Source organism: Hyperolius riggenbachi, chromosome 7 (genome assembly GCF_040937935.1).
Source record: "Hyperolius riggenbachi isolate aHypRig1 chromosome 7, aHypRig1.pri, whole genome shotgun sequence".
Taxonomy (NCBI): Eukaryota; Metazoa; Chordata; class Amphibia; order Anura; family Hyperoliidae; genus Hyperolius; species Hyperolius riggenbachi.
The window spans coordinates 83,563,605-83,577,168 of NC_090652.1; the positions used below are offsets into that span (position 1 = coordinate 83,563,605).

The 13,564-nt window shown below is 47.4% G+C and overlaps 1 non-coding gene across 1 annotated transcript; it reads left to right on the forward strand.

The window, feature by feature from the left end:
- Positions 1 to 287: 287 nt before the first annotated feature.
- On the forward strand, positions 288 to 451 carry LOC137526292 (U1 spliceosomal RNA). Its single transcript, XR_011023109.1, has one exon. It is a non-coding gene; the product is annotated as a U1 spliceosomal RNA (small nuclear RNA).
- The last annotated feature ends 13,113 nt before the right edge of the window (positions 452 to 13,564 follow it).

Genomic DNA, 13,564 nt, shown 5'->3' on the forward strand with positions numbered 1-13,564 from the left:
GTCTTTTGTCCATAACAGGAGTCGGGGGCGGGAGCTTGACTGACGTCATGCTATTCAAATATCCTCGTTGTCCCAGTGCACTCTGGGAAAGTGACATATCCACACAGACTTGATGTTTAGATCTAATTCTTACTAATGTTCAGTGTAGCAGAGTATGCTGCTTTACAGGTATGTGGACTGTGTGAAAGTACAATCCAGATAAAATGCTCTTTTACCAGTTATAAAGTCTCCCTCTGTTAAGTAGTGTGTGCCCTAACCAGCGACCTCCCTCAGTGTGCCAACAACTCATACTTACCTGGCAGGGGAGACACCATGATCACGAAGGTGGTTCTCCCAGGGTGAGGCTCATCCATTGCACTCCGGGTGGGTTGACCCCTGCGATTTCCCCAAATGCGGGAAACTCGACTGCATAATTTGTGGTAGTGGGGGACTGCGTTCGCGCTTTCCCCTGATCATTGCTGGTTAATAATAGCATTAAGATATAGGGAAGTGGAGTATAGTACTGTGTTAGCCATTAGAAAAAGCAAGACGTCTTGAATCAGGATAATGGTTAAGTTAGCAGAAAAGGAGTAAGATTTCCACTATGAAGCCTTCCTCAGACTTGATTCCTGTACAGTGGTGCTCAGCAGAGCTCGAATATTCGAGTAGCTCGAATATTCGAGCTCTTTTTCAGCTATTCGAGCTCGGTATTCGAGCTCCGAATAGCTGGAGCTATTCGAATGGGCTATCCGAGTACACTCGAATAGCCCATGAGCTATTCGAGCAACCCGGCGCTATTCGAGCTCGGTACCGAGCTCGAATAGCGTCATAGCCCAGATTGATGTCCTTAGAGCCAATCAGAGGGCTCCCAGGCCCTCTGACGGCAGCCAATCACAGAGGGGGACCCTGGCCAGCCCCTACCCTATAAATAGCGGCCGCCATGTTCCGTTTCTCCATGCTTGCCTGAGACTTGTACAGAGAGAGAGTTGCTCCTTTGTGCTTTGGCTTAGCAAGTGCTCTATTGTGATCATTTACCTAGCGTTTTTGCTCACCTACACCTGCCATATACACCTATATTGTTGTTAGTTAGATAGACATTGTATTTTAGTTAGTAGCTTGTGTGTTACATTAGAGACAGGCAGCTGCTGCAAGCTTACAGGTTTAGGCCTCAGGGGGGCCTTGCCTCTGTGGGCAGCTGTCCTCTGTTTATTTCTCTCATCTATACCAGTATTTCTGCTGTCCTTTACTAATAGTATTGTAGTTATACTGTACTAGGAGTAGGACACTCACTGACTGTCACTGTTTATAGGCTACTAGCTAGCTCCTGCGTGTGTGCACTCACTCACTGTCTGTGTGTACACACACTCTATTTCCTTCTGATTACTGATAGATTATTGTTAGTTAGTTGTACTTACTTACTACTTACTCTTACTGTACCCGTAGGGACACTCACTGTCACTGTTCATATAGGCTACTAGCTCCTGCGTGTGCGCACTGCACTCACTGTCTGAGTGTACACACACAACACACACTCTATTTCCTTCTGATCGCTGATTGATTATCGTAATTAGTTAGTTGTACTTACTGTTAATACTTACTCTTACTGTACTAGGAGTCTAGGACACTCAGTCACTGTCCATAGGCTACTAGCTCCTGCGTGCGGTCACTCACTGTCTGAGTGTACACACACCACCCACACTCTATTTCCTTCTGATCGCTGATTGATTATTGTAATTAGTTAGTTCTACTTACTGTTACTACTTACTCTTACTGTACTAGGAGTCTAGGACACTCAGTCACTGTGTTCATAGGCTTCTAGCTCCTGCGTGCGTGCACTCACTGTCTGAGTGTACACACACCCACACTCCATTTCCTTCTGATCGTTAATTTACATTTTATTAACTCCAAATTGCATAATTGATATGTAAAGGCGCAGGTATTATATATATTTTTCTCATATATTGATTATTGTAATTAGTTAGTTCTACTTACTGTTACTACTTACTCTTACTGTACTAGGAGTCTAGGACACTCAGTCACTGTGTTCATAGGCTACTAGCTCCTGCGTGCGTGCACTCACTGTCTGAGTGTACACACACCCACACTCCATTTCCTTCTGATCGCTGATTGATTATTGTAATTAGTTAGTTCTACTTACTGTTACTACTTACTCTTACTGTACTAGGAGTCTAGGACACTCAGTCACTGTCCATAGGCTACTAGCTCCTGCGTGCGGTCACTCACTGTCTGAGTGTACACACACCACCCACACTCTATTTCCTTCTGATCGCTGATTGATTATTGTAATTAGTTAGTTCTACTTACTGTTACTACTTACTCTTACTGTACTAGGAGTCTAGGACACTCAGTCACTGTGTTCATAGGCTTCTAGCTCCTGCGTGCGTGCACTCACTGTCTGAGTGTACACACACCCACACTCCATTTCCTTCTGATCGTTAATTTACATTTTATTAACTCCAAATTGCATAATTGATATGTAAAGGCGCAGGTATTATATATATTTTTCTCATATATTGATTATTGTAATTAGTTAGTTCTACTTACTGTTACTACTTACTCTTACTGTACTAGGAGTCTAGGACACTCAGTCACTGTGTTCATAGGCTACTAGCTCCTGCGTGCGTGCACTCACTGTCTGAGTGTACACACACCCACACTCCATTTCCTTCTGATCGCTGATTGATTATTGTAATTAGTTAGTTCTACTTACTGTTACTACTTACTCTTACTGTACTAGGAGTCTAGGACACTCAGTCACTGTCCATAGGCTACTAGCTCCTGCGTGCGGTCACTCACTGTCTGAGTGTACACACACCACCCACACTCTATTTCCTTCTGATCGCTGATTGATTATTGTAATTAGTTAGTTCTACTTACTGTTACTACTTACTCTTACTGTACTAGGAGTCTAGGACACTCAGTCACTGTGTTCATAGGCTACTAGCTCCTGCGTGCGTGCACTCACTGTCTGAGTGTACACACACCCACACTCCATTTCCTTCTGATCGCTGATTGATTATTGTAATTAGTTAGTTCTACTTACTGTTACTACTTACTCTTACTGTACTAGAAGTCTAGGACACTCAGTCACTGTGTTCATAGGCTACTAGCTCCTGCGTGCGTGCACTCACTGTCTGAGTGTACACACACCCACACTCCATTTCCTTCTGATCGCTGATTGATTATCGTAATTAGTTAGTTGTACTTACTGTTACTACTTACTCTTACTGTACTAGGAGTCTAGGACACTCAGTCACTGTCCATAGGCTACTAGCTCCTGCGTGCGTGCACTCACTGTCTGAGTGTACACACACCCACACTCCATTTCCTTCTGATCGCTGATTGATTATTGTAATTAGTTAGTTCTACTTACTGTTACTACTTACTCTTACTGTACTAGGAGTCTAGGACACTCAGTCACTGTCCATAGGCTACTAGCTCCTGCGTGCGGTCACTCACTGTCTGAGTGTACACACACCACCCACACTCTATTTCCTTCTGATCGCTGATTGATTATTGTAATTAGTTAGTTCTACTTACTGTTACTACTTACTCTTACTGTACTAGGAGTCTAGGACACTCAGTCACTGTGTTCATAGGCTACTAGCTCCTGCGTGCGTGCACTCACTGTCTGAGTGTACACACACCCACACTCCATTTCCTTCTGATCGCTGATTGATTATTGTAATTAGTTAGTTCTACTTACTGTTACTACTTACTCTTACTGTACTAGGAGTCTAGGACACTCAGTCACTGTGTTCATAGGCTACTAGCTCCTGCGTGCGTGCACTCACTGTCTGAGTGTACACACACTAAATTTACTTGTGATTACTACTGATTATTGTAACTGCTAGTTGTACTTCCTGACTGTTACTACTTACTTACTGTACTAGGGGACACTCACTCAGTCACCTCACCAACCAACCCACTCCATTAAAGTACCCCACTTTTCACCCGCCCTTTTAAAAAACTTTTGTCTATACGCCCAAAACATTGAAGATGTCTGGAAGTGGCAGCCAGCGCGGTTTGGGCAAGGGGAAGGGCAGCAAGGGAATCAGGAGGAGAGGGAGCAGCATTGTGGCAAGCCGCGGCCGCGGGCGCGCCACCATGCACAGTTCCGCAGCAGCAGCGTCAGTGGCTAACATTCCTCCCATAGCCACTGGCCGTGGACGCCTTGGGCGCCGCCCAGCAGGAGCATCTGCAACTCACGCTGCAGAGACACAGCAGCAGCAGCGTGTAGCACCTGCTCCCATTTTCCTCCAGCCGGGTCGGAAACGTCCCATTGAGGAAAAGCATGCAGACACTGTGGTGCAACTCATGACGGAGGATGAGCAGCCCGCCATCAGCTCTGCATCTGAGGCCTCCACCCTCACCACCACCACCACCACCACCCCTGTTCGCAGCAGCCGCCCAGCAGGGTCTGGGGAGGAGGCCAGTTCACCGTCACTCGCCGACCTGTCATTCAGCAGTCTTTTGACCCCAGGCATCATGAGTAAATTGTCTGCTGTTGTTGGCGATCTTGAGGAGGAGATGCTGAGGGGCACTTTGGGGGATGAGGGATTGGACAGCAAGACTGTGGCGACAGTCAAGCAGCCCATCCATGCATCAGGAGAGGAGTTTGGGGGGTCCTCATCCCAGCAGGACATGTTTCAGGAGGGGGAGGATGTTGATGACCCGGTGACAGACAGAGACTGGGTGCCACCACCTCCAGGGGATGTCGTCCTCAGCAGCTCTGAGGAGGAGGAGGAGGATGCTCTTGTGGGCCTTGCAAGGAGGCGCATCATTGCAAGCATTGGCAGCAGCAGTAGGCAGGTCCCACAGCCTGCTGGCGTCTCAGGCTTAGCAGCAGCAGCAGCAGCATCTGCCAGTACCACCACCAGCCGCACCCAAGCCCCCCAAGCCCCACCCCCAACCACCACAGGGAGACAGGCAGCAGCGCTTCCATGCCGTAGGGGGATGTTTCTGTCTCCAATCTGGCGCTTTTTCACCATGCCCACAGTGTACAGCAAGTACGCCACTTGCAACCACTGTCAGCGGAAGTTGAGCCGAGGTGCAGACCCCTTAAAGTTCTGCACCAGCTCGCTCATCAACCACCTTGCTGCGAAACATTTCCACCAGCATCAGGAGTTCCAGAGGCTGAAGGCATCTGGTGCTGGCAGTGGCACCACACCCATCACTGCACAGCCTTCAGCAGCAGCAGCAGCAGCAGCAGCCACCCGCCCTCCTGCTCCTCCAGCAGCACCAGCAGGAGTGCGGAAACGCACTGCTCCTCCCCCCTCTGCAACTCCTGCCGCCGACACTGAGGCCTGTTCTGGCAGCCAGTCCTCAGTGGCCTCCTCCGCTGTGTCTGCTGATTCCCGTGCCAGCAAAAGGCCACGCCAGAGCCTTTTGAGCGAGTCCTTCCAGGGGGTGGTTAGGGCTCTGCCTCCCAGCAGCCGTCGCGTGCGGCAGCTGAACGGCTTGCTGGCACGGGCCATGTGCTCCCAACTCCTGCCGTACACGCTCATGCAGGAGGGGAGCGACATTCGTGCGCTGCTTGCTTGCGCAGCCCCAGACTGGCAGCTCCCCAGCAGACACTTTTTCTCCCGCAAGGCCATTCCTGCACTGCACCGCTTTGTGATGGCCAATGTGGAGCGAGGGCTGGAGCACGCGGTTGGTGAAAGGGTCCACGTCACCATGGACTCCTGGAGCAGCCGCTTCGGGACAGGCCGCTACCTGTCCTTCACTGTCCACTGGGTCAGCTTGGTGGAAGGGGGTGAGGATGGGAGAGCAGCAGCGGGCACAGCAGCAGCAGCAACACAGTGGGTGGTGCCACCCCGCAGGGTCAGGGGAACTGCAGCAGGTTCCTCCGATCCTCTGCCATCCTCCGGCACACCTGGCCAAACCCCCCGCCTCAGCAGCAGCGTGAAGGCCCGCCACTGCCAAGCGCTGCTGCACTTGGTCAGCCTTGGGAAGACCAAGCTGACGGCAACCCATGTGTTGGCCAAACTCCAGGAGCAGGAGAGGATTTGGCTGACCCCCAGAGGCCTCAGAGTCGGAGAGGTGGTGGCCGACAATGGGGCCAATCTGGTTGCCGCAATAGACAGGGGAAACCTGACCCACATCCCCTGTCTTGCCTACGTGCTGAACCTGGTGGTGCAGAAGTTCCTGCGCACCTACCAGGGGATGGGCGAACTGCTGGAAACGGCAAGGAATGTTGTGCGTCACTTCCGGCGCTCGGCTGCAGCCTGTGCGAGCCTGGAAGACGTGCAAAAGGAGCTGGATCTGCCACGCCATCGGCTGATCCTTGACGTTCCGACTCGCTGGAACTCCACCCTGGCGATGTTGGAGCGTCTGGTTGAACAGAGGCACGCTGTCAAACAGTACCTTGCCCTGGCCACTGTTTCCGCAGCTCAGAGAAGGGACAAGACCAGCAACATCCCGTCCATCGTCCCCGATGATGACTGGAGGCACATGCAGCAGGTGTGCTTTGTGCTGGCTCCCTTCCTGCAGGCCACAAACATGGTGAGCAGGGACCATGCTATGGTCTGCGAGTGGGTGCCCCTGGTTTCTCTGCTGAACAGGGCCCTCGATGCTTTGCTGGAACAGGGAGCGGCAGCCTTGGACCAGCAGGAGCGGCAACCAGCTGCGCAGTCCACCTCTGAGGGGGAGGAGGAGGAGGACTTGGTGGAGGTCCCTGACCTGGCTGCTGATGAGGGGGATCAGCACAGCGCAGCTGAGTTGGTGCGGGGGTGGAGAGAGGATGAGGCGGCAGAGGAGGAGGATGAGGACAGCACTGACGTCGATGTGCCAGCAGACGTGGCCCGCCTCTTCCCAATGGCAGCGCACATGCTGACGTGCCTGCGCAGGGACCCCAGGGTGATCCAGATGAAGCAGAGGGAGGACATCTGGATCAGCATGATGTTGGACAAACGCCTCAAGGGGAAGTTGAGCCAGTTCCTGCCGCCTGCAGGAGGAGACCCAGCGCAACAAATAAGGAGCTTGCAGCAGGCCCTTGTTGAGCGCTTGGAGGAAGCCTTCCCCCAGCCTTCCACCCCCACTGTCCAGCAGCCAGCACAGAGGCAGCAGCAGGTGCCTGCATCCAGCAGCAGCAAGCGCCCCACAGACCTGCTGTCTCTCAGCCACGAGCTCTACAGGACTGTAGAGGCTCCGGCAGCAGTGACTAGAGAGGAGATGCATGCAGCAGCATCCTCCTCCGGTCACAGCCAGCGCCTGACCCGCATGGTGGCTGACTACATGGGGTCGTACAGCGGGCTTGACAGCGATGCCCCTGTTGATCCCATGGAGTATTGGGTCAAGCGCACGGAGATCTGGAGCGAGCTGGCGCAGTACGCCCTGGAAGTGCTGTCCTGCCCCCCTTCCAGCGTGCTGTCCGAGCGCTGCTTCAGTGCAGCTGGTGGCGTGGTCACCGAGAAACGCTCACGTCTGTCTCACAAGTCTGTGGACAGACTGACGTTTCTCAAGATGAACCAGGCGTGGGTGGAAGGCGAGTTCCTGGCCCCTGTTGTCGGCGAGAGGGGGACATGAACTGGCTGCCGGAACCATCGTTAATGTGCCTTACCACCCTTTACCACCTCCTGGCTCCTGCTCACTAAGCCAGCCTGGTTCACTTTGACTATTACGTCGCCTGCAGCCACACATTTTACACCTACAGTGGGCTGCTGTGTACTGCCCTTCTGCTGTCTGTCTGTGTTTCCCACTGCCAGGGTACACAGAATTACCTTCTTCTGCTGCCACTCTGCCACCAGCTATTACGTCAAACAATAGCTATATTGGTTGCAAAACCAAAACCAAACAAACCATTAAAAAAAAAAAAAGGTTTAATTTTTCTGAGGTGCCCGGGTTGAAAACTGTGTTGTCCCAGTTGTGTATTGGACACAATGTGGGCTGCACGACCGCTGTCTGGGACCTCCTGTTGTGTTTATTTACAGCCCTGGTATCACCGCTAGGTACCAGGGCTATTATGTCACGCTGCCTACCTGCTGCCACACTCACACTGCTCCTCCATACCTCCTCCTGCTGCTGCTGTCTGTCTGTGTTTCCCACTGCCAGGGTACACAGATGATTTACCTTCTGCTGCCACTCTGCCACCAGCTATTACGTCAAACAATAGCTATATTGGTTGCAAAACCAAAACCAAACAAACCATTAAAAAAAAAAAAAAAAAGGTTTAATTTTTCTGAGGTGCCCGGGTTGAAAACTGTGTTGTCCCAGTTGTGTATTGGACACAATGTGGGCTGCACGACCGCTGTCTGGGACCTCCTGTTGTGTTTATTTACAGTCCTGGTATCACCGCTAGGTACCAGGGCTATTATGTCACGCTGCCTACCTGCTGCCACACTCACACTACTCCTCCATACCTCCTCCTGCTGCTGCTGCTGCTGTCTGTCTGTGTTTCCCACTGCCAGGGTACACTACACAGATGATTTACCTTCTGCTGCCACTCTGCCACCAGCTATTACGTCAAACAATAGCTATATTGGTTGCAAAACCAAAACCAAACAAACCATTAAAAAAAAAAAAAAGGTTTAATTTTTCTGAGGTGCCCGGGTTGAAAACTGTGTTGTCCCAGTTGTGTATTGGACACAATGTGGGCTGCACGACCGCTGTCTGGGACCTCCTGTTGTGTTTATTTACAGCCCTGGTATCACCGCTAGGTACCAGGGCTATTATGTCACGGCGAGCTGCCTGCCTCATTGACTGCCTGCTGCCACACACTCATCCTCCTCCTCCTGCTGCTGAATTTACCTCCTGCTGTCTTTGTGTTTCCACTGCCAGGGAGCACATACAATGGCGCTTCCAACATGCGTGCGCCCACCAGCTATTTGTTACGCTCAAAAATAGCTGCATTTCTGTAAAAAAAAAATTGAAAAGAGAAATACGTGAAGAAGAAGAAGACGATATTGAAAAAGAAGGAGAAGGAGAAGATGAAGATGAAGAAGAAGATGAAGAAGAAGATGAAGAAGAAGATGAAGAAGAAGATGAAGAAGATGATGAAGAAGAAGATGAAGAAGATGAAGAAGATGAAGAAGAAGAAGAAGATAATGATGATGAAGAAGAAGAAGAAGATGATGAAGAAGATGAAGAAGAAGATGAAGAAGAAGAAGAAGATGATGAAGAAGATGAAGAAGAAGAAGAAGATGATGATGATGATGAAGAAGAAGAAGAAGAAGATGATGAAGAAGATGAAGAAGAAGAAGAAGAAGAAGAAGAAGAAGAAGAAGAAGAAGATGAAGAAGATGAAGAAGAAGAAGAAGAAGAAGAAGAAGAAGAAGAAGAAGAAGAAGAAGATGAAGAAGAAGAAGATGAAGAAGAAGAAGATGAAGAAGAAGAAGAAGATGAAGATGAAGAAGATGAAGAAGAAGATGATGAAGAAGAAGAAGAAGAAGAAGAAGAAGAAGATGATGAAGAAGAAGAAGATGATGAAGAAGAAGAAGAAGAAGAAGATGATGAAGAAGAAGATGAAGAAGAAGAAGAAGACAATATAGAAGAAGAAGAAGAAGATATAGAAGAAGAAGATCTAGAAGAAGAAGAAGAAAGATAAAGAAGTATATACAGTAACACTACTGAACAAAATTAAGGACACAACTTCTCTTTCCACATTTTTTTTTAAAGGAACATCCCCACATAATCACTTGCTGTTGTTACTTGGAAAAAAAGATGTTTCTTGCATCATTCACCCTCAAAACAAGTGTTGGAAGCTATTTAAGGCCAATTCGAATAGTCAGCTCGAATAGTGAGCTCGAATACCGACTCGAATAGTGAGCTCGAAGTCCGAGGTCGAATCGAATAGTAAAAATTATTCGACTCGAATATTCGACTGACCTCGAATAATTTACTATTCGAATTCGACCAAACTCGAATTTTAAAAAGGGGTATTTGAGCATCACTATTCCTGTATACCAGTGATCTGCAAACTTGCCTCTCCAGCTAAGTCCCACAATGCATTGCAGGAGTCTGACAGCCATAGTCGTGATTCATAGAGGCAAATGCATTGTGGAACTTGTAGTTCCTTAAAGCAGTAGGATCAGCCATACTATGCCAGGGGGAAAAAAACACATATATAAGTAGATAAATACTTGATCTACTTACATAACACATGTATTGTACTGTCTACATTTTGATTTTAGTGAATGTTATATAGTAAATGAAGATAATTCTGTTTCTGGTGGGAACCATGTCTTCTGCCCACAGTTTGAGGCTAAATCCTAAAGCCACACCCAGAGGAAGCATGCAATCAGGATGAAAAACATAGGTGGGGGGGCTAAGAAGCATCCTGATGGCGTGACGTCACCCTCGCTGTAACACCCTGTTAGTGCCGGCGACGTCCCGTGCTATCAGCCGGCTCTCACCTATACCACGGATGGCTTCTGCGAATGAGCAGCTGGGGACTGCTAGCAGCCGCAGAGCTGCATAACCTACAGCACCTCTAAACACTATGCTGAAAGCTTACAAAACACTATTTTTACTTGTTGTAGGAAGCTATATAAAACTTAACTTTTAATAAAACATTTTAAACATCAGGTACATCCTGTATTGCCTATATGGTTCACTTAACATGTGACATAGGAGGTAAATATATGCCGGAACACCGTATTAGGATTAATATAGCCTCAGTATTAGCAGGATGTCTGCCCCTTTAAATCACATAAAATTGAATGCATATTCGTACACAACACCACCCTCCACCTAGCCTAACATGTTTCACTCCCATAACTACTGGAAGCTTCATCAGAGGACAATTACAGTGCAGTAGTGCAAAACATAAAGTTAAAATACATTCATATTGTCATTATTTTTCAATATAGCATGGCCTCACGGCCATATATACAAGCACAAAAATGGGTGTCCGCAACACTAGCAATATAATTAAGTCACCAGGTGTGCTAGGGCTTAGACATATATAATGTACAAAAAGAAAAGAAAGCCCACATGTACAGCACCACTTGGAAAATGCAAAAAGTTTAATTCATAATTTAACATCAAATTATTATTGACACAATGGAAAATCAACATGATGATAATATCAATTAAAACTACGGCAAGATCAGTTCACTGCTGAGTAAAATCAATCATATAAACACATATGGTATAAATTATAGCATCAAAATACATGAGAATATATACTGTAAAAATATTCAATAATACCAGCAAGATGGGCATCTAATAAGAGCCCAACAATGCTTGAACCCGGGTTCAGCAATAATGCAAGTGCAATTACAATGTGATGAGCCTCATGATTGCTGAATGTGTCTTGTTGGGGGCCTCATGATTGCTAAAATTGTCTTGTTGGGGGCCTCATGATTGCTGAATTTGTCTTGTTGGGGGCCTCACGATTGCTGAATTTGTCATGTTGGGGGCCTCATGATTGCTGAATTTGTCTTGATAGGGGCCTCATCTGATTGCTAACTGCGAGACTATGGGAAAAGCTGAATCATCATCATATGAGACAATAGCATTAAACCTACTTTTTTAGCTTTTTAAAACAGAAAAAAAAAACTGGGAGGTTCTAAAAAAAATGAATACCTTTTTTCAGGAGTAGGATGGATTAAATTGTTTTTCCATAATGTTCATGTATGAGATAAAACGTTTGTACGGTATTTAGTTTAAATTGTTGTTGCCACTTTGCGATAAGTGACTTTTGGGTTGCAGTTTGGGCACTCGGCCTCCAAAAGGTTCACCACCACTGTCCTAATCTAATGTCCCACATTGCTAAGTTCATGCAAATTTGTCTCCACCCGTGACCACACCCACATTCTGGTCCATGGCCACACCCATTTTTCAGCGCGGCACGCTTATCCCTCATATTTTTCGTCACACTAGCTGCAGTGTGCTGATCTCTGCTGCCTACAGTATGTACAGTATATGCTGTTCTCTAGTGCCTGCACTGTGTGCTGATCTACCTCCAGTGTGTACAGTATAAGGAGTTACTCTGTGCCTTTACTGATTGTAAACCAGCTGTATTGTATGCTGATCCCTGCTACTTTCAGTATGTACAGTATTAGCTGTAAAGCCTGGTTCACACATACAATTTTGATTAGCCAATTTTAGCTCTGTTCATCAAATTCATTGTCTGTTGGCCCACTTACAGCACGGGGGTGGTAAAATTGGTCAGTGATTGACCAATAAAAATTGTATGTGCGTATACATCTTTGATCTATGCCTATACTGATTGTAAATTATCTAAATAAAGGACAGGGGGCTCCATCCAATATTTTGATGGGCAGGCCTATTATCTGTAGCTTACAACGCTGCTAAGTTCATGTCTATTTGGCCCCACCCATGGCCATGCCTATTTTTTGCCACGGCACGTGCACCGCATATACCCCCCACCTAGTGCCCACGATCTCCAAGGACCCTAGGAACGCTCCTGCTTGACAGCAGAGGAGCTTAAATGTATCCTGATGATCTCATCTTACAGTTTAAACATGTTTCTCATAAAGCTCTTACCAAATTTCCAATCATTGGCCAAAAGGATATATATCCTTACACATTCACAGCACATTAAAGGATACCTCTAATCTCATTGACCTAATAATCTATGTATTTATCAACAATTATAAAACGTGTGTTATTTGGGTAGCCATTTACTGTATATGTTTTGACTGCATACATGGTATCCCATATTTCAAGAACTTTTATCCCATTATACTCATTGATCCCAATGGGAGTCTGCAGTCTGAAAAGACCATTTAGGCCTTTGTCGACCACAATGACCAATTGAAAGGGCTATCCATAACCATATTCGTCATTAGTCTAAGAAAGGGGAAATGTCTAATCAGACAGCGAAAATTATCTGTTCACACTGAAGTGATAAGTGCACATTTATGCATTTGTGGAGGACCTCCAACCCAATGATAAAATATAAGGAAAAGGGGAAAAGACACCAGAAAGGACACTGTACCAGAAGCGAGGGAGATGAAGAGGGGTAAGGAGCAAACAAAGGGTACTTGTCCTATTATAACAGCCCTATGACAGGACACTGTTGCCTAAGTACAGAATGTAGTTAATCACAAAAATATGCATACAAAATTGATTGCGATTTACACAAACCAACTTCCAAAGATCAATCATTAAAGGGATGGTGTATATGTGAAGCCCTCATTTAGGCCATTAGCACTCAAGGGCTATCATTCATAAAGGAGCTGTCGGTACAGGGAATCAGTGCGGGAAAACACCGCTGCCGGTGTTTTAGACTTCTGGGTGGGCATTCATAAAAAAACATCCAGGTGCGGTGGCAGTGCGGAGATTCCCCGAACTAGGCAGGCGGTAGGCTGGCGGTAGGCAGGCGGAGACACGGAAGCTGCCGAGTTGATACATTTCTCCGTGTTCCGCTCTGCTGCAGCTGCCTGGGAGGTCTGTGTGTCTCCATTCACTTGCATTGGTATCGCCACATCACAGGGAGCGGTACTTCCCGACCTCTCACCGCTTGCGGTGATCTTTATGAATAAACATTTTGCTACATTTGTTCCGATAATCACCGCACAAGGCGGTGATTTATCACTCTGCTCGGTAGTGTCATTTTTTTATGCGGAAAGAGCCTTTATGAATGCTGACTTTGCCG